Genomic DNA, 24187 nt, shown 5'->3' with positions numbered 1-24187 from the left:
TGGGAAATTGCGAACGTCAAGAATGCGGTGACGTACAACACTTACGATGAGCCGAGAAAAAGGAAGTTCGTAGCCAGTGTGGCTCCTTTTGCTTGATTCCAAGCATGCGTGGAACTTTGTGCTTTGGAATTGTGTACACACGATCGGAATTTCCGACTACGGATTTTGTTGTCGGAAAATTGGAGAACCAGATCTCAAATTTTGTGAGACGGAAATTCCGATGGAAAATGTCCGTTGGAGCCCACACACGGTCAGACTTTCTGACAAAAAGCTCCCATCGAACATTTTCTGTCGGGAAGTCTGACTGTGTGTACGGGGCATTAGATGCGATTGGACACGCTTTATTTGTAAGATACGCTTAGAAGCAGTTTGTTTGTAAGGTACACTTATGCCACGTACACACGACCGGACTTTGACGGACTTTCAGCAGAGTTTCCGACGGACTTTCCAAACGTTATGGACTTGGCCACACACGAACGGACTAAGTCCAATAGCTGCCCTTGCGTCGTATTTGGTCCGTCGGACTAGCACACGGACGAGCGGTTTTCCCGATTTTTAGTCAGTCGGAATTGAGTCCGTCAGATAGATTTGAAACATGTTCTATTTCTAAGTCCGTTGGATTTTTTTTTTTTTTATAGAAAGCGGTGGGACTAGCCCACACACGATCAGATTGTCCGACGGACTGATCCCGTTAGACCTAGTCTGCCGGAAAATCCAGTCGTGTGTAGGTGGCGTTAGATACAATTTATTTGTAAGATACACTTATGCCACTTACACAGGATCGGACTTTCTGGCGGACCAGAGTCTGTCGGAAAATTCGATCGTCTGTGGGCGTCAAGCGGACTTTTTCTTCCCAAAAGTCTGGCGGACCTAGAAATAAAACATGTTTTAAATCTTCCCGCCAGAAGAGCAGAAGATATCGGAGGAGCCCGGCGAGAAGAACTGGAAAGCGCGGAGAAGTCGGAAGAAGACCCCCAAAGTCGGAAGAAGACCCCCGGAGCTGCCTAATAAACTACTTTAAAAACCTGTGTTGTGTGTTTTTTTATTGATTTTTTTCCCCCCATGAATGGGTAGGGGTACGATGTACCCCATACTCATTCACATAGGGTGGGGGGGTCGGGATCTGGGGGCCCCCTTATTAAAGGGGGCTCCCGGGTTTCCGATAAGCCCCCTGCCCACAGACCCCGACAACCAACGGCCAGGGTTGTCGGGGAGAGGTCCTTGTCCTCATCAACATGGGGACAAGGTGCCTTGGGGTGGGGGGGGCTGCAGGACACCCCCCTTTCCCAAAGCACCCACCCCCCCATGTTGAGGGCATGTGGCCTGGTACGGTTCAGGAAGGGGGGGTGGTTGCTCGCCCCACCCCCTTTCCTGACCGGGCGGGCTGCGTGCTCGTTAAGGGTCTGATATGGACTTTGGGGGGGCCACGCCCTTTTTTCAGCGAATGGGGTTACCCTTAAAATCTGTACCAAGCGACGGGGCTCGCAAGGTGTCAATCTTGCCGATGAAAGCGACGAAATTGACTTCCTTCTCTAGTCCTGTCGTACCTGAAGTCACATTCAAAATTAATGGACTTTAGTCCATGTGTGGGCAAGTCCGTTCATTTGGAAAGTCCGTCGGACCTCCGCCAAAAGTCCGGTGGGAAGTCCGTCGGAGCTAGTCCACTGGAAAGTCCGTTCGTGTGTGTGCAAGTCTGCTCATTCAGAAAGTCCGTCGGACCTCCGCCAAAAGTCCGGTGGGAAGTCCGTCGGAGCTAGTCCACTGGAAAGTCCGTTCGTGTGTGTGAAGGTCTGCTCATTCGGAAAGTCCGACGGACCTCCGCTGCAAAGTCCGCCGGACCAAGTCTGCCGGAAAGTCCGATTGTGTGTACGCGGCATTAGATACACTTTAATTATTGCATAAAGAATCTTGTAGCCAAGATCGGTGGCTCTATGGATCAGCAGTGTTGCAGAAAGAAAACTTTGCAATATTTGTAGAACATGCAAGAAAAAATTGCAAGGATGCAAGCAGGGGCGTAACTAGAAATCACAGGGCCCCATAGCAAAATGTTGTATGGGCCCCCCCCCCACCCAGGGGCGGATCCAGATTCTAGTCTCGGGAGGGGCACTGATAGAAAATACTTTTATGGGGGCAATTTATTGGGGCAATGGCTGATGTTGGCGCTTCAATTATCACGGCACCATTTGTGTTATGGTGTCAGGATGATTGAAACACATTATTTCTATTATTGCATTGTTATAGAAAATTAAATAGTTCAACTCACCATAATGCAGAATCAGTGGGAGCCTCGAGTGTGTCACCTGCCACCAGATGCAGATTGTCACTTGTCACAAGTTGCGGATTGTCCACCTGCCACCCATTGTGGATTGTCCACTTGCCACGTGACCTGCCACACATTGCAAATCGTCCACTTTCCACGTCACCTGCCACACATTGGGGATTGTCCACTTGCCACGTCACCTGCCACACATTGCGGATTGTCCACTTGCCACGTGACCTGCCACCCATTGTGGATTGTCCACTTGCCACATCACCTGCCACACATTGTGGATTGTCCATTTGCCACGTCACCTGCCACCCATTGCGGTTTGTCCATTTGCCACGTTACCTGCCACCCACTGCGGATTGTCCATTTGCCATGTCACCTGCCACCCATTGCGGTTTGTCCACTTGCCACGTGACCTGCCACACATTGTGGATTGTTCACTTGCCACGTGACCTGCCACACATTGTAAATCGTCCACTTTCCACGTCACCTGCCACACATTGGGGATTGTCCACTTGCCACGTCACCTGCCACACATTGCGGATTGTCCACTTGCCACGTGACCTGCCACCCATTGTGGATTGTCCACTTGCCACATCACCTGCCACACATTGTGGATTGTCCATTTGCCACGTCACCTGCCACCCATTGCGGTTTGTCCATTTGCCACGTTACCTGCCACCCACTGCGGATTGTCCATTTGCCATGTCACCTGCCACCCATTGCGGTTTGTCCACTTGCCACGTGACCTGCCACACATTGCGGATTGTTCACTTGCCACGTCACCTGCCACACATTGCGGATTGTCCATTTGCCACGTCACCTGCCACAAGTTTCAGATTGTCCCCTTGCCACGTCACATGCCACAAGTTTCAGATTGTCCCCTTGCCACGTCACATGCTACACATTGCAGATTGTCCACTTGCCACGTCACCTGCCACACATTGCGATTTTCCACTTGCCATGTCACCTGCCATCCATTGCGGATTGTCCACTTGCCACGTCACCTGCCACACATTGCAGATTTTCCACTTGCCATGTCACCTGCCATCCATTGCGGATTGCCCATTTGCCATGTCACCTGCCACACATTGCGGATTTTCCACTTGCCATGTCACCTGCCATCCATTGCGGATTGCCCATTTGCCATGTCACCTGCCACACATTGCGGATTTTCCACTTGCCATGTCACCTGCCATCCATTGCGGATTGCCCATTTGCCATGTCACCTGCCATCCATTGCGGATTGTCCATTTGCCATGTCACCTGTCACTTTGCCATGTCACCTGTCACACATTGCGGATTGTCACTTTCCTGTTAAAGTCGCTCTGTTTGCCAGTCTGAGTCAGGCAGCAGAGAGAGGATGTAATCTCTGCTGCCTGCACAGTGAGTGAGAGCGGAGCTGGCAGTTTGCAGGGCGGGCGCCGGGCGGTGAGAGATGATGTCATCTCTCTGCCCCGCCACCCGCTGATTGGCCAGCCACTAAGCCTCCCCGCAGCTTCCCCAACAACCCCCCGCCGCCGCCGAGTCACCTGGCTGTGTCCGCTCGTACAGTCAGTGTGACTGTACGAGCGCCGAGCGGACAAGGAGCTCAGCGGCTTACCTGCCGCCCGCTCACCGGGCCCTCCTCAGCTGCGGGCCCCGTAGCGACCGCACGGGTCGCTATGGTGGTAGTTCCGCCACTGGATGCAAGCTTTCCATGAGCCTGCGCCTACCAGGTTTATTATTTAGTTCAAATACTCTGAGCGCACCTGAGACAGACCCACCTTCACAAAGTCCTAAGAGAGTGCTAAACTGAAGGTCAGAGGTCAGAAGTTTTTAATATTGATATTTGCTCACAAGGAGACATTTTTTCATCTTTCTATCTATTAAATCTTCTGCCCTTGTTCTTGTTTTATCTTTGGATAGTAAAATCCCTTAAATCCAGTAAATCCCTTATACAGCCCACTTCCTGTTTCTTGTCTGGTCATTAGCCTAGGGTTATGACATCATGCACAGCTCTCTCTCTCACTCTTGCTTGTGAGAGTTTGCCAGAAAGGGAGGGGGAATGAGTCATAAGATGGCCAATGAGAGCTGTAGAGCTGGAGGCAAGCATGTGCTGGCCATCGGCACTATCGGGAGTTTCCCGGTGGGCCGATGGCTCAGTGGGGCGGTCAGGTGCAGTCCCGGAGCCGCTCCTTACTGACAGGAACGATCGCTATTTCATTCCTATGATTGAGGATTCCTATGAGTGAGGATTAGGCTTTCTGCTCCCTTCAACCTGGGGAGATAGACAACCAGCAGACTTCCCTTCCTCCCTCAACTTATCACTTGTCACTTATCACCTGACTGGAGAGAGGAAGAGAAGCTGTCTTCATTCTGGAGAGCTGTGAGTACAGGTGGGATGGGGAGGAGAGGGATGACACCTGATGTAAAAGGACGCTGGTGGGGACCACTCTGATGTAAGAGGATGCTGATAGGGGCCACTCTGATGTGAAGGGGGTGCTGATGGGGATCACTCTGTAAGGGGGTGCTGATGGGGTCATTCTGATGTAAGGGGTGCTGGAGGGAACCACTCTGATGTGAAGGGGGTGCTAATGGGGACCACTCTGATGTGAAGGGGGTGCTGATGGGGCTACTCTGATGTGAAGGGGAGTTGCTAATGGGGACCGCTCTGATGTAGGGGGTGCTAATGGGGACCGCTCTGATGTAAGGGGTTGCTAATGGGGCCACTCTGATGTGAAGGGGGGTGCTGATGGGGACCACTCTGATGTAAGGGGGTGCTGATGAGGACCACTCTAATGTGAAGGGGGTGCTGATGGGGACCACTCTAATGTGAAGGGGGTGCTGATGGGGACCACTCTAATGTGAAGAGGTGTGCTAATGGGGACCACTCTAATGTGAAGGGGGTGCTGATGGGGACCACTCTAATGTGAAGGGGGTGCTGATGGGGACCACTCTAATGTGAAGGGGGTGCTGATGGGGACCACTCTAATGTGAAGGGGGTGCTGATGGGGACCACTCTAATGTGAAGGGGGTGCTGATGGGGACCACTCTGGTGTGAAGGGGGTGCTGATGGGGACCACTCTGATGTGAAGGGGGTGCTGATGGGGACCACGCTGATGTGAAGGGGGTGCTGATGGGGACCACTCTGATGTGAAGGGGGTGCTGATGGGGATCACTCTGTAAGGGGGTGCTGATGGGGCCATTCTGATGTAAGGGGTGCTGGAGGGAACCACTCTGATGTGAAGGGGGTGCTAATGGGGACCACTCTGATGTGAAAGGGGTGCTGATGGGGCTACTCTGATGTGAAGGAGGTGCTGATGGGGACCACTCTAATGTGAAGGGGGTGCTGATGGGAGCCACTCTGATGTAAGGGGGTGCTGATGGGGCCACTCTGATGTAAGGGGGTGTTGATGGGAACCACTCTGATGTAAGGGGGTGTTGATGGGAACCACTCTGATGTAAGGGGGTGTTGATGGGAACCACTCTGATGTAAGGGGGTGCTGATGGGGACCACTCTGATGTAAGGGGGTGCTGATGGGGACCACTCTGATGTAAGGGGGTGCTGATGGGGACCACTCTGATGTAAGGGGGTGCTGATGGGGACCACTCTGATGTAAGGGGGTGCTGATGGGGGCCACTCTGATGTAAGGGGGTGCTGATGGGGGCCACTCTGATGTAAGGGGGTGCTGATGGGGGCCACTCTGATGTAAGGGGGTGCTGATGGGGGCCACTCTGATGTAAGGGGGTGCTGATGGGGGCCACTCTGATGTAAGGGGGTGCTGATGGGGCCACACTGATGTAAGGGGGTGCTGATGGGGCCACACTGATGTAAGGGGGTGCTGATGAGGAAAACTCTGATGTGAAGGGGGGTGCTGATGGGGCCACTCTGATGTAAGGGGTGCTGATGGGGACCACCCTGATGTGAAGGGGGGTGCTGATGGGGCCACTCTAATGTGAAGGGGGTGCTGATGGGGACCACTCTGATGTGAAGGGGGTGCTGATGGGGACCACTCTGATGTAAGGGGGTGCTGATGGGGACCACTCTGATGTAAGGGGGTGCTGATGGGGACCACTCTGATGTAAGGGGGTGCTGATGGGGACCACTCTGATGTGAAGGGGTTGCTGATGGGGATCACTCTGTAAGGGGGTGCTGATGGGGCCATTCTGATGTAAGGGGTGCTGGAGGGAACCACTCTGATGTGAAGGGGGTGCTAATGGGGACCACTCTGATGTGAAGGGGGTGCTGATGGGGCTACTCTGATGTGAAGGAGGTGCTGATGGGGCCACTCTGATGTGAAGGGGATGCTGATGGGGACCACTCTAATGTGAAGGGGGGTGCTAATGGGGACCACTCTAATGTGAAGGGGGTACTCTTGGGGACCACTCTAATGTGAAGGGGTGCTGATGGGGACCACTCTGATGTGAAGGGGTGCTGATGGGGACCACTCTGATGTGAAGGGGTGCTGATGGGGACCACTCTGATGTGAAGGGGTGCTGATGGGGACCACTCTGATGTGAAGGGGTGCTGATGGGGACCACTCTGATGTGAAGGGGTGCTGATGGGGACCACTCTGATGTGAAGGGGTGCTGATGGGGACCACTCTGATGTGAAGGGGGTGCTGATGGGGACCACTCTGATGTGAAGGGGGTGCTGATGGGGACCACTCTGATGTGAAGGGGGTGCTGATGGGGACCACTCTGATGTGAAGGGGGTGCTGATGGGGACCACTCTGATCTGAAGGGGGTGCTGATGGGGACCACTCTGATGTGAAGGGGGTGCTGATGGGGACCACTCTGATGTGAAGGGGTGCTGATGGGGACCACTCTGATGTGAAGGGGTGCTGATGGGGACCACTCTGATGAAAGGGGGTGCTGATGGGGCCATTCTGATGTAAGGGGTGCTGAAGGGGACCACTCTAATGTGAAAGGGGTGCTGATGGGGATCACTCTAATGTAAAGGGGGTGCTGATGGGGACCACTCTAATGTAAAGGGGGTGCTGATGGGGACCACTCTAATGTAAAGGGGGTGCTGATGGGGACCACTCTGATGTGAAGGGGGTGCTGATGGGGACCACTCTGATATGAAGGGGGTGCTGATGGGGACCACTCTAAAGAAAGGGGGTGCTGATGGGGCCATTCTGATGTAAGGGGTGCTGAAGGGGACCACTCTAATGTGAAGAGGGGTGCTAATGGGGACCACTCTGATGTGAAGGGGGTGCTGATGGGGACCACTCTGATGTGAAGGGGGTGCTGATGGGGACCACTCTGATGTGAAGGGGGTGCTGATGGGGACCACTCTGATGTGAAGGGGGTGCTGATGGGGACCACTCTGATGTGAAGGGGGTGCTGATGGGGACCACTCTAATGTAAGGGGGTGCTGATGGGTCCACTCTGATGTAAGGGGGGCGCTGTTGGGGACCACTATGATGTAAGGTGGGTGCTGTTGGGGACACTCAAAATTAAAAAGGTGCGATCTAGATGAAGTCCAGGGCCAAATTTTTGTCCCAGTCCAGCCCTGGCTTCAGCTGCCCACAGTTAAAATAGCCGCAGCCAGAGGAAGATTTCTGCAGCATATTTGGCAAGTACAGAATCACAGTATATATAAAACAATATGCAAAGTGGTTGGAGGGAAGCTTCAGAATGGCAAAGATGTTTTTATTACAAATTATGTAAACAGACTGCGGTTCCTCTTTAAGCTGTATTAAGACTTGCACCATAGAAGCAGCCCTAGAAAACCTATCCCCCAAACGCAGGGCTTCTAACATGCTTGTTGTTGATAATTTTGCTACATTTCCCTGAGCGCTTGCTGATGGGTTTTTTACGGTGTGGTTTTCTGGGGTCTTCTCCCAGGGTCTTATTTCCCCTCCCCCATTGTCACACTGTTGGGCAGACCAGCCCTTTAAACATGTGCCCGAGTTGCACAATCCTATTTTTTTTTTTGTATTTCCCTGGCCACACAGTTGTGATTTTTTTCTTTATTGATATCCTATACTTTTACCTATTCTTGCTACAATCTGAATGAAAATGATTGAAGGTAATTGCTGCATAAACATATAACTAAGATCAGTGGATCATTGGATCGGCATCCTTGCAGCAGGACAACTTTGCAATATTTCTAAAACAAGCAAAAAAAAACATTTAATTCAAACACTCAATAATTCTAACACATGCAAGAAAAACAAAGCTGTAAGGATACAAGATTTCCAGGAGACTTTAGCAATATTTCTAAAACAAGCAAGATAAAATCTATAAGTATGCATGCTTTCCGAGTGACTTTGCCTACTATGACACAGGTTTACCATACTCGGAGGCGCGCCCTGAGATAGATCCACGTTCACAAAGTCCAAAGAGAGTACCAAACAGAGGGTCTGAGGTTCAAAATGATCTTAATATTGATATTTGTCCACAAGGAGACGACACAAAATGGTTGACGCGTTTCAGTTGCTCCAAAATCTCCCCCTTCTTCAGGGTTTGAGTTTGATGGGGGGCTTGGAAGACTCTAAAGTTACAAAATCACCAAGGTTTAATTGCTGCATAAACGTTTAACTAAGATCCGTGGATCAATCGATCAGCATCAGGACAACTTTGCAATGTTTCTAAAACAAGCAAGATAAAATCTATAAGTATGCAAGCTTTCCAAGTGACTTTGCCTACTAAGATATAGGTTTATCATACTCGGAGGTGCGCCCTGAGACAGATACATGTTCACAAAGTCCAATAAGAATGCCAAACAGAAGATCCGAGAGTCCAAAAAGCTTTTAATATAATATTGCTCACAAGGAGACAACACAAAACAACCAACGTGTTTCCAACGGGGCTTAAAGCGGTAGTAAACCCGCTATTTTTTTTTTAAACACCTGCAAAGCAAAAGGCATAATGAGCTAGTATGCACCGCATACTAGCTCATTATGAAATACTTAACTTAGAACGAGGCCCCGACATCTGGCACGATCCACGCCGAGGGAGCTGACATGCTCCCTCGGCGTTTCTTCCGGGTATCGCGGCTCCGGCGCTGTGAGTGGCCGGAGCCGCGATATCGTCACTCCCGCGCATGCGCGCGGGAGATTTCATTCCGGCCGTCCGGACACTGCCGGATTTTCAGGCTGAGAATCCCCTCGTGTGCATGCGCCGCTGCAGTCAGCGGCGCATACCGAGGGGAATATATATTTTTTTTACCTACAGGTAAGCCTTATTATAGGCTTTCCTGTAGGTAAAAGTTAAAAAAAAGAGTATACAACCACTTTAAAGATCTCCCCCCCCCTTCTTCAGGGCACTTTCACACTGCCAGCGCCCGGGCGTCAGCGTTAAAGGGCTGCTATTTTTAGCTGCGCTTTACTGTTTAAGGCTGGATTCACACCTATGCATTTTTAGTGCTTTTTGCATTTTGCAGATGGGCACTACAGTCCATTTACCATGGTTTCCTATGGAACACGTTCTGTAGTGCTAATATGCAAAATGCAAAAAGCACTAAAAACGCATAGGTTGGAATCCAGCCTTAGAAGCGATATTCGGCCGCTAGCCAAGCGCTTTTAACCCCCGCTAGCAGCTGGAAAAGGGTTAAAACCACCCGCAAAACACTGCTGCAGCAGCGCTTTGCCGGCGGTATGGCAGCACTGCCCATTGACTTCAATGGGAATGGGAGCTTTAAGAGCAGTGTATTTACCGCTCCTACAAAGAAGCTGCTTGCAGGACTTTTTGTGACGCCGTCTGGATTTCACACTGGGATTGCAGCTGAGGCTTTTTTCAGGCGCTTTACAGGCGCTATGTTTAGCGCTAAAGCGCCTGAAAAATGCCTCCAGTGTGAAAAGGGTCTCAGGGTTTGAGTATGATGGAGGGGATTGGAAGCCTCTTCTGTTATACAAATACCAAGATTTAAAGAGGAAGTAAACCCTGATGGGTTTACTTTCTCTTTCATTCCCTGCAAAGGCAAAGCATAATGGACTACTATGCATCGCATAGTAGCCCATTATATGTCACTTACCTGACACAGGAGCCAGCGATGTCACCGCTGTCCCCTGTAGTCCGGCGCATCCATCTTTTCGGTGGGGTCTCGCAGCTTCGCCGCTGTCATTCGGCGGAGCCGCGATGACGTCACTCCCGCGCATGCGCACGGGAGCCGACACGCGCGGCAGCTCCGTTGTTGGAAATGCCACGCTCAGTGCGCCTGCGCGCCGCTGTCTACGGCGCATGCACCGTAGACAGCGGTGCCTGTCTTCGGGCAAATATCTCCTAAACCGTATAGGTTTAGGAGATATTTCTTGGACCTACAGGTAAGCCTTAATCTAGGCTTACCTGTAGGTCAAAGTGGTTTGTAAGGGTTTACAACCACTTTAAGACTTACCTGTAGGTCCAAGAAATATCTCCTAAACCTATACGGTTTAGGAGATATTTGCCCGAATACAGGCACCGCTGTCTACGGCGCGCGGGCGCTCTGAGCGCGGCATTTTCAACGACGGAGCTGCCGCACGTGTCGGCTCCCGTGCGCATGCGCGGGAGTGACGTCATTGCGGCTTCGCCAAATGACAGTGGCGGAGCTGCGAGACCCCACCGAGAAGATGGATGCGGCGGACTACAGGGGACAGCGGTGACTTCGCTGGCTCCTGTGTCAGGTAAGTGACACATAATGGACTACTATGCGATGCACAGTAGTCCATTATGCTTTGCCTTTGCAGGGAATGAAAGAGGAAGTAAACTCATCAGGGTTTACTTCCTCTTTAATCTAGGCTTACCTGTAGGCCAAAGTGTGTTGTAAGGGTTTACAACCACTTTAATTGCTGCATAAAGAATACAATGTAACCAAGATGAATGGATCAGTATCCTTGAAGCAGGACAACTTTGCATTATTTCTAAGACATGCAATAAAAAAATTAAAAAAACATAAGGATGCAAGCTTTCCATGAGCTTTTTCCGACTAAGATATAGGGTTATCATTTATCATTTAATTCAAACACTCAATAATTCTAACACGTGCAAGAAAAAAAAAAGCTGTAAGGATGCAAGATTTCCAGGAGACTTTTCCTATTGAGATATAGGTTTATTATTATTTCATTCAAGTACTCTGAGCACACCCTGAGACAGATCCACATTCTCAAAGTCCAAACAGAGTGCCAAACAGAAGGTCTGAGAAAGCAAACGCTTTTAATATCCTTATTTGCTCAGAAGAACACACCACAAAACTCTCAACGCGTTTCAAGGGTTCAAATATCTACCCTGTGCTTCAGAGTTTGAGCATGATGGAGGGGATTGGAAGATTCTAAAGTTACACAATCACCATATTTAATTGCTGCAGGAAGAATGCAAATAAACCAAGGACATTAGATTGATGGATTAGTATCCTTGCAGCAGGACAACTTTGCAATATTTCTAAAATATGCAAGAAAAAAACATAACTATGCAAGCTTTCCACGTGACTTTGCCTACTAAGATATAGGTTTATCATAGTCTGAGTCAGTGATTCTCAACCAGGGTTCCGTGGACCCCTAGGGCTCCTCCAGAGGTTGCTAGGGGTTCCTTCAGCATTGGACCATTTCTGCCTCTCGGATAAGTTCCCACTCACACCATTGATCTTTTTAGCTATTTGTAAGGAGGTAATTCTTCCCAATGACCACAAGTGTAAGGACCGTTCTTCCCACTGACCATCACACTAAGGCCGCGTACACACGGGCGGACTGTCTGCCCAACTAAGTCCGTCAGACAATCCGACAGACAGTCCGTCCTACTTTCGAATGAACGGACTTGACCACACACGATGAACAGACAGTCCGCCGAAAGCTTGCGCGATGACGTGTACAGCACGTACGACGGGACTAGAAATACGACGTCCAATACACTGCAATGCAACCTTTCGCCGTGTAAATCCTTTCTGAGCATGCGCCATACTTAGTCCGTCGAACTAGCCTACTCACGAGCGGACTGTCCGCTGAAACCAAGTTTGGACGGACAATATTACAGAAATTCCGAAAGACTTAGTCCGCCAGACTGTCCGCCGAAAAAGTCCGCTGAAGCCCACACACGAGCGGATTGTCCGCTGAAACACGTTTCAGCGGACCAAGTCCGTCAGACAGTCCGCCCGTGTGTACGCGGCCTAATGCATCATGAGTTGTAGATTTCAAATTTTTAGCAGGGGTTTCCCGAGACTTGAGAGCTATTTCAAGGGTTCCTCTGTATTGAAAATGTTGAGAAAGGCGGCTCTGAGGTGTGCACTGAGACAGATCCATGTTCACAAAATCCAATAAGAGTGCCAAACAGAAGATCCGAGAGTCCAAAAGCTTTCACTATAATATTGCTCACAAGGAGACAACATAAAACAACCAACGTGTTTCAGGGGCTTAAAGTGGTTGTAAACCCTTACAACACACTTTGACCTACAGGTAAGCCTAGATTAAGGCTTACCTGTAGGTCCAAGAAATATCTCCTAAACCTATACGGTTTAGGAGATATTTACAAAAAGAGAGGCACCGCTGTCTACGGCGCATGCGGCGTAGACAGCGGCGCGCAGAGCGCACTGAGCACGCCGCAGATCACGGTGATATGCCGCTCGTGTCGGCTCCCGTGCGCATGTGCGGGAGTGACGCCATTGCGGCTCCGGCGAATCACAGCGCCGCAGCAGCGAAACCCGGAAGTCACTCAGGGATACATGGCAGCGGTGAAGATAAAGGAGGAGGACCGCTTCGGGGGCTTTGTTCTCAGGTAAGTTATTCATAATGAGCTAGTATGCTATGCATACTAGCTCATTATGCCTTTGCCTTGCAGGTTGCATTTTTTTTTTTTAAAGTGCCTTTACTTCCTCTTTAAAGATCTCCACTTCAGGATTTGAGTATGATGGAGGGATTTGGAAGCCTCTTATTTTACACAATCACCAAGATTTAGTTGCTGCATAAAAAATCCAATGTAACCCAAGATCAATGGATCAATATCCTTATAGCAGGACAACTTTGCAATATTTCTAAAACATGCAAGAAAAAAAAAAAAACATGATGCAAGCTTTCCATTAGCCTTTTCCTACTAAGATATAGGTTTATCAAGAAAGCGTCATTTCATTTACACACGTCAGCCTGTTTTTCTCATTTAAGTATCTTTTTGCGGTAATTAAAGCTGCAGTTACAACTATTTTCAACCAGGTCGTTAAACAATAAAGATATATTGGAAATTAAAAAAAAAAAAAATTAATAAATAAAGATATATTTTTATCGTTTAATTCAAACACTCAATAATTCTAACACCTGCAAGAAAAAAAAAAAGCTGTAAGGATGCAAGATTTCCAGGAGACATTTCCTATTGAGATATAGGTTTATTATTTAATTCAAGTACTCTGAGCACACCCTGAGACAGATCCACGTTCTCAAAGTCCAAAGAGAGTGCCAAACAGAAGGCCCGAGATGGCAAACGCTTTTAATATCCTTATTTGCTCACAAGAACTGCACCACAAAACTTCCAACGCGTTTCAAGGGTTCAAATATCTACCCTGTGCTTCAGGGTTTGTGTATGATGGAGGGGATTGGAAGACTTTAAAGTTACACAATCACCAAGATTTAATTGCTGCATGAAGAATGCAAATAAACCAAGGACATTAGATCGATGGATTAGTATCCTTGCAGCAGGACAATTTTGCAATATTTCTAAAATATGCAAGAAAAAAAACATAAGGATGTAAGTTTTCTATGAGCCTTTTCCTACTAAGAGATAGCTTTATAATTTAATTTAAACACTCAATAATTCTAACACATGCAAGAAAAAAAAAGCTGTAAGGATACATGATTTCCAGGAGCCTTTTCCTACTAAGTATTGTTTTATCATTTAATTTGAGGGCTCTCAGCGCACCCTAAGACAGGAAAAAAGTTCACAAAATCCAATGAGAGTACCAAACAAAAAAATCCAAGAGTCCAAAAGCTTTAAAATGTTGATATTTGCTCAAAAAAACAAAACAAAAACACAACACACATAAAATGGCCAATGTGTTTCGGGGGGTCAACGATCCCCCCCCCCCTTCTTCAGGGTCTGAGTATAATGGAGGGGATTGGAAGACTCTTATGTTACTCAATCACCAAGAAGATGTAAAAAGAATCTGATGTTACCGAGATCAATGGATCAGTATCCTTGCAGCAGGACAACTTAGCAATATTTCTAAAACAAGCAAGAAAAAAAAAAAACGAATGCCCCGTACACATGGTCGGATTTTCAGACGGAAAATGTTCTATGGGAGCTTGTTGTCGGAAATTCCGACTGTGTGTAGGCTCCATCTGACATTTTCCATCGGAATTTCCGACGCACAAAATTTGAGATCTGGTTCTCAAATTTTCCGACAACAAAATTCCGATCGTGTGTGTAACACAATTCCGACGCAAAAAGTTCCGTGCATGCTCGGAATCAAGCAGAAGAGCCGCGCTGGCTATCGATCTTCGTTTTTCTCGGCTCGTCGTATGCGTTGTACGTCACCGCGTTCTTGACGTTCGCAATTTCCGACCAACTTCGCGTGACCGTGTGTATGCAAGGCAAGTTTGAACCAACATCCGTCGGAAAAAAAATCCCATGGATTTTGTTGTCGGAAATGTCTGACCAATGTCCGATCGTGTGTACGGGGCAAAAGGATGCAAGCTTTCCAGGTGACTTTACCTACTAAGATAAAGGCGTATCATACTTTGAGGGGTGCCCTGAGACAGATCCGTGTTCACAAAGTCAAATGAGAGTACCAAAACAAAATAAAATCAAGAAGCTTTTAATATTGATATTTGCTCACAAAGAAACAACACAAAATAACCAACATGTTTCGGCTGGGCTCAAAGATCTCCCCCCCTTCTTCAGGGTTTGAGTATGATGGAGGGGTTTGGAAGACTTTAAAGTTACACAATCACCAAGATTTAATTGCTGCATAAAGAATGTGATGTAATCAAGATCATTAGATGAATGGATCAGTATCATTGCAGCAGGAAAACTTTGCAACAATTTAAAAAAAATAAAAAAAAACAAACAAGAAAAAAATAAAAATAAACTGAAAGGCAATGAGCTTTCCAGAAGACTTTGGAGGCTTCCACAGAACCTACTAAGATAAATGTTTATCAGTTAATTCAAGTACTCTGAGCGAGCCAGACAGAGCCCTGAGACAAATACATGGCTGCTGCCGGCTCTCCGCTATAGAAAAATCACTTTATTTCTGCAAAATGGCAAAAGAAAGGAAGAAAAAACGCAAACATCCCAGAGTCTAACTTCAAAAGACCAAAATTCAATCGGACGCAGCCTTGCCATTTGTGCAAGACAAAAAAAATGACTAATATTTGAAGAGATTGGATAGCAAATGTCAACAGAACAGCTCCATTTACACATGGCCCGGCTGGCTGGGAGGAAATGCATGCAGACAAACATATGGGAGATGGGCATACCTACAGGAGCGAAATGCAGAGCAGCGTGCAGCACTCTTTGCAATAACACTTCATAGGATCTCTGCTTTCTGAGGCTGATTATACAGCATTTCTATACACACACCCAGGTTACAATTAGCATTGTAAATTCTTATTGCAGAGCTAAATATATCCTGCTCCTTGTCCTTACAGGCTCATAAGTCGTAAATAAATCAGTAAAATAGGATGTCAGTGCAGCAGAAAAGACACAGACCAAGGGGTGCAAAGAAAACAAGGAAGGAAGTCTGCAGACCCCCACTGGGGTCTGCTACATCTGGCCCCCTAAATGCTGCATTAGGCACCCGCTTGTCCTGCCAGGGGATTGCACAAAGTCATGCATGGCCAGGCAAGTGATTAAAGACTACAATACTGTAACATGGTGAATGCGAAATGTCTGGGGGGGGGGGGGGGGTACCAATATACTGGTCTGAATTCACCATGGACTAAAGACTGCAGACAATCAGCATTTGTCTGCAATGCCCCCACACCTTATATAACAAACAAGAACTTTGTGCTGCTGCCTTGTCTATAGGGAAAGTCAAGGCTATGGGAAGCAATAGGACACTGTGCACATTGCTGGCAACAAGCCTAATGTCTACAGAAATAAGTCAGACCAATGTACTACAAGAAGGCAATGGGCTTACAGGCCCTGGGGGGGGGGGGGGGGTGACTGGATTAATGGCACACATTGGACATTGCAATTCATGGAAATATACAAAAATCACCGGAAAATTCATATGGAGGTGCTGCACCTTATAAGTGATGTTCCAGTTACTCCCATAGACTTCAGGACTTCAGCCTAGTTCTTGCTGGGGTGACCCCCCCCCCCAAGAAGACAATGGGCTATAGAAAGGTAATAGGTTTACATGCCCTGGCTGGATTAATGGTGCCCATTGCTATTAATAGGGATATATTAAAGTCACTCAACAATTAATTTGGAGGTGGTGAACCTTGTAGGTGATGACTCTGTTACTCCTATAGACTTCAGCCTAGTTCTTGCTGGGATGCCCCCCCCCCCCCATAAGACAATAGGCTACAAGAAGGCAATGTGGCTTTACAGGCCATGGGTGCTACCTGGATTAATCTTACCTATTGCTATTAATAGGGATATATAAAAATCACCCAGTTCATATGGAGGTGCTGCACCTTGTAGGTGATGTCCCTGTTACTCCCTCAGACTACAGTCTAGTTCTTGCTGGGGTGACCCCTCAAAAAGGACAATGGGCTACAAGAAGGCAAAGGGCTTATAGACCCTGGGGGCTGGCTGGATTAATGGCATCCATTGCTATTATTAGGGTGGTAGGAAAAAAAAACTGTCAATTCATATGAAGGTGCTGCACTTTGTAGATGATGTCCCAGTTACTCATATAGACTTTAGCCTAGTTCTTACTGGGATAACCCCCCAAAAAGATAATGGGCTACAAGAAGGCAATGGGTTTAGGCCTTGGGGGGCTTCCTGGATTAATGGCACCCATTGCTATTAATATGGGTATACAAATATCTCCCGACAATTCAGATAGGGGTGCTGCACCTTGTAGGTGATGTCCAAGTTACTCCCACAGACTTCAGCCTAGTTCTTACTGGGATGACTCCCCCCCCCCCCCCCCAATAAGACAATGGGTTATAAAAAGGCAATGGGTTTAGGCCCTGGGGGGCTGTCTGGATTAATGGCACCCGTGGCTATTAATAGGGATATACAAAGATCACCCGACAATTCATTTGGGGGTGCTGCACCTTGTAGGTGATATCCCATTTACTCCCACAGACTTCAGCCTAGTTTTTGCTGGCATGACCCCTCAAAAGGACAATGGGCTATAAGAAGGCTTACAGGCCCTGGGGGGCTGTCTGGATTAATGGCACCCATGGCTATAATGGGGAATATACAAAAATCACCCGACAATTAATTTGGGGGTGCTGCGCCTTGTAAGTGATGTCCCAGTTACTCCTATAGACTTCAGCCCAGTTCCTACAGGGATGAGCACCCCCAAAAAAAGTCGCCTGCTAATTTAACCCATTCCAGCCTGCCCGTTACATCCTCCTTCCCTGGCGAGGACAATTCTGCATTGCAGGCTCGTCCAGCCAGGACAGGGTTACACACTGGGGGGTATGGAGACTCAATGCCGGAATAATGGGGAGGGGGGGGGGTGTCACTTACCTCTTGTGTTTCAGCAGCAGAGTCCCAAACAAGTCGGGGACCACCTGAGCTCCCGTTATCACGGCTCTCCTCCCGGCTGGTAGCGCTGCCTGCAGCCGTCGCGTAGAGAAAACTACAAGGAGAGCCAATAAAGATGTCCGCATGGAGCATGCATGCCTTAGAATAAAGTCCTTGTGACAGGCGGGACAGTCCTGCACCGGTCCTCCACACCGGTCATTGTACGGAGGAGGATCACACCGCCTCCCTCTCCCCTCCTCCACGTGCCCCGGTCCGGGCTCCCCTCCCCCTCCTCCCCCGGTGATGACTCAGTGCCCGGGCTGTGCGGACGGGTCCGGGGCTGTGCGGAGCTTCCGAATGCGGAGCCCGATCATCCAGGGAACCGGACAGCCTGCCGTACAGGACGGCTCTGCTCCGCTCATACACCGCGCTCTGCTATATAGAGGACGGAACCGGGCGGAGCATCGGGGCTGGAGGGGTTAAATGACACCGGGAGGCTGTGTGCGGGGTTATTGCACAACACCTACTCCATCCATCTATCCTTCATCCATCTATCATCCATCCATCCATCCATCCTTCATCCATCCATTATCCATCCCTCATTCATCCATCCATCCATCCCTCATCCACCTATCCATCTATCCCTCATCCATCCATCCATCATCCATCCATCCCTTATTCATCCATCATCCATCCATCCATCATCCATCCATCCATCCATCCCTCATCCATCCATCATCCATCCCTCATTCATCCATCCATCCATCCCTCATCCACCTATCCATCTATCCCTCATCCATCATCCATCCATTCTTCCATCATCCATCCATCCCTCATTCATCCATCCATCCATCCATCCTTCCATCATCCATCCATCCCTCATCCATCCGTCCTCCATCCATCCTTCCATCATCCATCCATCCATCCATCCCTCATCTATCCATTATCCATCCATCCATCCTTCCATCATCCATCCATCCATCCATCTATCCATCCCTCATCCATACATCATCTATCCACCCAGCCTTCCATCATCCATCCATCCTTCCATCATGCATCCTTCCATCCATCCATCCATCATGCATCCATCATCCATCATTCCATCCATCCTTCCATTGTAACTGGTGTGCTGTATTATTATAATTAATATTATTAATGACAGACCACAGGGGCAATGGGGACCCCTACTAATTGGGTGTAATGAAATAACTGATCGGGATCCTTATATAATATCATAGGAGTGTTGTCAGGGTCACTTGTAGTAATTGAAGGTTCATGGTAGTATTATTTTACTAACTTCTGGTTTATTGGAGATTACTCAGTCATCTATTTAAGTAATGGATGATTCATGGAATATTAGCTTCATTTGTAGAAACTAATAACACTGGGAGTTGGCCAGACACATCCAGCAATTGCAGGGTTAATGCAGAGAAAAAAAAATACTCCACTTACCTCCATCCATCCATCCATCCATCCATCCATCCATCCATCCATCCTAGTTTATCCAGTGTGCTATATAATAAATAGTAACTTTGGAGATTAATCAGCAATAGTAACTAATGACAATGGGAGTCTTAGACATCATCCGACATGGCAGGGTTAATGTACTCCACCATCCATCCATCCATCCATCCATCCATCCTTGTACAGGGAGATCCTAGTTTATCTGGTGCACTATATAATAAATAGTAACGTTGGAGATTACTCAGCTATTTGTATTAGCTGATTCATGAGATAATACTCAGGATCACTTGTAATAACTAATAACACTGGGAGTCTACTAGACTCCATCCAGCAATGACAGAGTTAATGCAGAGAAAAAAATACTCCACCATCCATCCATCCATCCATCCATCCATCCATCCATCCATCCATCCTTATACAGGGGGATCCTAGTTTATCTGGTGTGCTATATAATAAATAGCGACATTGGAGATTACTCAGGTATAGTAACTAATGAAACTGGGAGTAATGTGGACACCACCCAACAATGGCAGGGTTAATGCAGAAAATGTACTCCACCATCCATCCATCCGTCCATGCTTATACAGGGCGGGGGGGGGGGGGGGGGTCCTAGTGTATCTGGTGTGCTATATATTTAATTAGTAACTACTTTGGAGATTACTCGGCTATTTGTATTAGCTGGTTCATGAAATATTACTCAGGATCATTTGTAGTAACTAATAACACTGGGAGTCTGCTAGACACCATCCAGCAATAGCAAGGTTAATGCATAAAATGCACTCCACCGTCCATCCATCCATCCTTCCTTATACAGGGGGATCCTAGTTTATCTGGTGTGCTATATAATAAATAGTAATTTTGAAGATTACCCAAGTAACTAATGGCACTGGGAGTCTTGTGGACACCATCCAACATGGCAGGGTTAATGTACTCCACCATCCATCCATCCATCCATCCATCCTTGTACAGGGGAATCCTAGTTTAACTGGTGCGCTATATAATAAATAGTAACATTGGATATTACTCAGCTATTTGTATTTGCTGATTCATGAGATAATACTCAGGATTAGGGATGAGCTGAACACCCCCCGGTTCGGTTCGCACCAGAACTTTCGAACGGACCCCAAATTCGAACGAACATTAGAACCCCATTGAAGTCTATGGGACTCAAACGTTCGAAATGAAAAGTGCTAATTTTAACAGCTAATATGCAAGATACTGTCCTAAAAAGGGTTTGGGGACCTGACTCCTGCCCCAGGGGACATGGGTCAATGCAAAAAAAAGTTTTAAAAATGGCCGTTTTGGCGGGAGCACTGATTTTAATGACGATTAAAGTGAAAAAAAAAAAGTGAAATATTCCTTTAAATATGGTGCCTGGGGGCTGTCTGTAGTATGCCTGTGAAGTGCCACGTGTTTCCCGTGTTTAGAACAGTTCCTGCACAAAATGACATTAAACGGAAATAACACCATTTAAAACTGCTTGCGGTTTTAATGTTATATCTGGTTCCTGTAATATGGTTGAAAATCATTGAGAAAAATGGCATGGGTAGCCCTCCCTGCCCATTACCAGCCTATTTGGGTCTTGTACGCATATTAAGGGGAACCCCGTACCCATATTAAAAAAAGGAAATGCGTGTGGCCCCCAGGCCCTATATACTCAGAACAGCAGTATACAGGCGGTGCAAACAAGACAGGGACTGTGTAGGTTTGTTGTGTTAAGTTGAATCTGTTTGTAATTTTCAACTGGTACATTTTTAAAGTGTAGCTCCAGTCAAAAAAACTATTTTTAAGCTTTTTGGAAAACATAGGGAAGGGTTATCACCCCTGTATAATTTGTTTTGTCGTCCATCTTTTTTCATCTCACTTGCTGTTGTCTCCTTCCGTTTGCAAGTAGGAGATGTTTGTAAATTGGATGTTTGAAAGTAGGGGTCTGCCCTATATGCTCTGCAGAAATGGCGGAACAAGGTGTTGGTTTTGCCACAACATTGTAAGCCCTCAAAGTGACTCTTGGTGGGCGCTGGAGCGCCCTGCTGTGAACGATTATATCAAGAATTGTAATTACATGCCATTGTTGAACAGTGGTAGAAAAATTTACCTTTGGTGGTTGTGGTGCTGGTGCCACAACACTATAAGTCCTCACCGTTACTCTGGGTGGGCACAGGAAGGGGCCCTCCTGTGAAATATTATATCAAGAATTGTAATTACATGTCCCTGTTAAACAGGGGCAGAAAAATTGGGCCTTAGGCACTGGTGCTGGTGCCACCACACTGCAACCTCTGCCATATAATTACAAATGACATTTGTTCTGCCTATGAAGCAATAAAATATTAATTTAAGTGGGAGTTTAATGTAGTGGTACTGGAGAAAAGAAAGAAGAATGCAATAGGAAAATAATTAGAATGCATAATTTGCTGGATCCATTGGGCTCCCAAAATGTTTTCTCTACCTCTTCATTATTTGACTTAAATACCCACTATCTTTTTCTATTAGGCCTTTTCCCCCTTACTGTGTGAAGCCAGATATACCCACGTAAATCCCCAAACTAGATCCCACATCCCCACTGTTAGGAGTACCACCGACCCAGGGGACCACCAGTCTCCTCCAATCCTCTCTGCTGACGTCCACCTTTTTTTTACCATAGCCCATCCAATAGGAAGTGGCTACAACAGGCAGGGGTGTGGATTTTATCTCTGAGAGGGGCTTTAAATGAAAAGTATAACATACAGTGGCAGTGCGTCCGTAAAGGGCGCAGGAGCGCTGCCCCCTCTCTTCTGTCACCGCTCTATCACCATAGATAGATTCATGCCTTGCATGAATCTATTTATAGTCCCCGCTGACACCCCCTATTCAGGTGTCTGGCCCCTTTTCTGGCGCTGGGCACCTGAATTATAGTGATGTTTTTTTTTTTTGGAAGCACCTGATTAGAGCCGTAGACACTAATAGGCACCCAAAAAGGTGAACAGCGGGTGCAATGCTGTGCGTTTGCTGCTCACTCAATTGTTTGTTAGCAAAGCGAAGGAATTCACTTTGCTAACACTGAACCACCTCTCAGCCAATCAGGTGCTCGGGTCTGTTATCTGTCACCTGATTGGCTGAAACATCAGACGCTGTGATTGGACGCCTGATAGAGAGGACGGAAGAAGACATCAAGGAGCACGCAGGACACCGCCACTGACCCGCTGCGAGACAGGCAAGTGCCGGGGTGATACACACTGCCAGCATTTGATGAGGCACAGTTGCAGCGGCAAATGATGGGCACACTGGCAGCATTTGATGGGGCACAGGAGCGGCAATTGATGGGTACACTGGCAGAAATTGATAGGCATACTGGCAGCAATTGATAGGTATGGTAGTTGGCACAATGGCTGCTCTTGATGGGCACAGTAGCTGCCTTTGATGGGCACAGTGGCTGCGTTTCATGGGCATAATGGCAGCATTTGATGGGCACAGTGACTTGCGTTTGATGGCACAGTGGCTGCATTTGATGGGCACAGTGGCGGCGTTTGATGGGCACAGTGGTTGCATTTGATGGGCACAGTGGCTGCGCTTGATGAGCACAGTGGCTGCGTTTGATAGACACAGTGGTTGCATTTGATGGGCACGGTGGTGGCAATTGATGGGCACAGTGGCTGTGGTTGATGGGCACAGTGGTTGCATTTGATGGGCACAGTGGCTGAACTTGCTGGGCACAGGGGCTACGCTTGATGGGCACAGTGGCTGCGTTTGATAGACACAGTGGTTGGGCTTGATGGGCACAGTGGCTTAGTTTGATGGCACAATGGCCGCAATTGATTTTCTTTTTTCAGTTTGTTTGCGCCTCCCCAAAAAGATCGGTGTGTACTGTGTTGAAGATACACAGAACACCCACTGCTTCAGACGCCAACACACTACACGAGGCCGCCGCGATGGCGGCCTTATATAGTGTGGGGCGTGCACTACACAGCCTGAGCTATGATTGGCCACAGGCATCCTGCCTGTGGCCAATCATGGCTCTCCTCGCTGCTGGCGCTGCGATTGGCCAAGCATGCGGGGTCACGGTGCATGCTTGGCCAATCATGAGCCAGCAATGCACTGCGCCATCGCACACGAATTTGACGCGAACGGACTAAAATGTTCGGATTTCGCCGAACGGACGAACAGCCAATGTTCGAGTCGAACGTACGTTCGACTCGAACACGAAGCTCATCCCTAGTGCAGACCACAGAGACTGAGATACTGGGAACACTTACTACCTGGGGGGGGGGGGGGGGGAATTATTCAGTCATCTATAATAACAGATGGATCACTTGCAGTAACTAATGACACTGGGAGTCTGCCAGACACCATCCAGCGATGGCAGGGTTAATGCAGAAAATGCTCTCCACCATCCATCCATCCATCCATCCATTCTTATACAGGGAGATCCTAGTTTATCTGATGTGCTATATAATAAATAGTAAATTTGGAGATTACCCAGGTATAGTAACAACTAATGACACTGGGAGTCTTGTAGACATCATCCGACAATGGCAGGGTCAATGCAGAAAATTTACTCCACCATCCATCCATCCTCATACAGGAAGATCCTAGTGTATCTGGTGTGCTATATAATAATTCGTAACTTTCATAGGCATGCGCAGGGGGTGTGCCAGGTGTGCCTAGGCACACGCTAATCACTATGTGTGTTGCAGATTCCCCCTACTTCCCGCCCCCCCCCCCCCCATGCAGTGCTGCTGGCTTCCCTTCTCTATACAGGGAATATCCCAGTGTAACTGGTGTGCTATATCATAATGGGGGTATTAATGACAGGAGTGCAAACTAGAGGGACTGTGAAAAAGGGGGATACTTACTAACTGGGTGTAAGAAAAAAGCTGATCAGGGTCCTTGTATTAGGTGTTGGTTTGTGGGGGGATTACTCAGGGTCACCTGTAGTAAATTTTGGGTGGA

The 24187-nt window shown here is 47.9% G+C and overlaps 1 protein-coding gene across 4 annotated transcripts in view; it reads right to left on the bottom strand.

Moving 5' to 3' along the window:
- Nucleotides 1–18228, bottom strand: part of LOC143962650 (multiple epidermal growth factor-like domains protein 11) — a 981904-nt gene extending 963676 nt beyond the window's left edge. For 2 of the 4 annotated variants that reach the window (XM_077471983.1, XM_077471984.1), the window contains exon 1: nt 17801–18227. The gene's annotated coding sequence lies outside the window, so the exon portion shown is untranslated. Of the gene's footprint in view, nt 1–17800 lie in introns of all 4 variants that reach the window. The other 2 variants (XM_077471986.1, XM_077471985.1) reach the window with 2 other exon arrangements.
- Between the last annotated feature and the right edge of the window lie 5959 nt (nt 18229–24187).

This window comes from Lithobates pipiens, unplaced genomic scaffold (genome assembly GCF_037356315.1).
Source record: "Lithobates pipiens isolate NorthernLeopardFrog02 unplaced genomic scaffold, aLitPip1_a1.2 Scaffold_8, whole genome shotgun sequence".
In the NCBI taxonomy this organism is placed as follows: Eukaryota; Metazoa; Chordata; class Amphibia; order Anura; family Ranidae; genus Lithobates; species Lithobates pipiens.
This window is presented reverse-complemented; position numbering and strand designations above follow the sequence as displayed.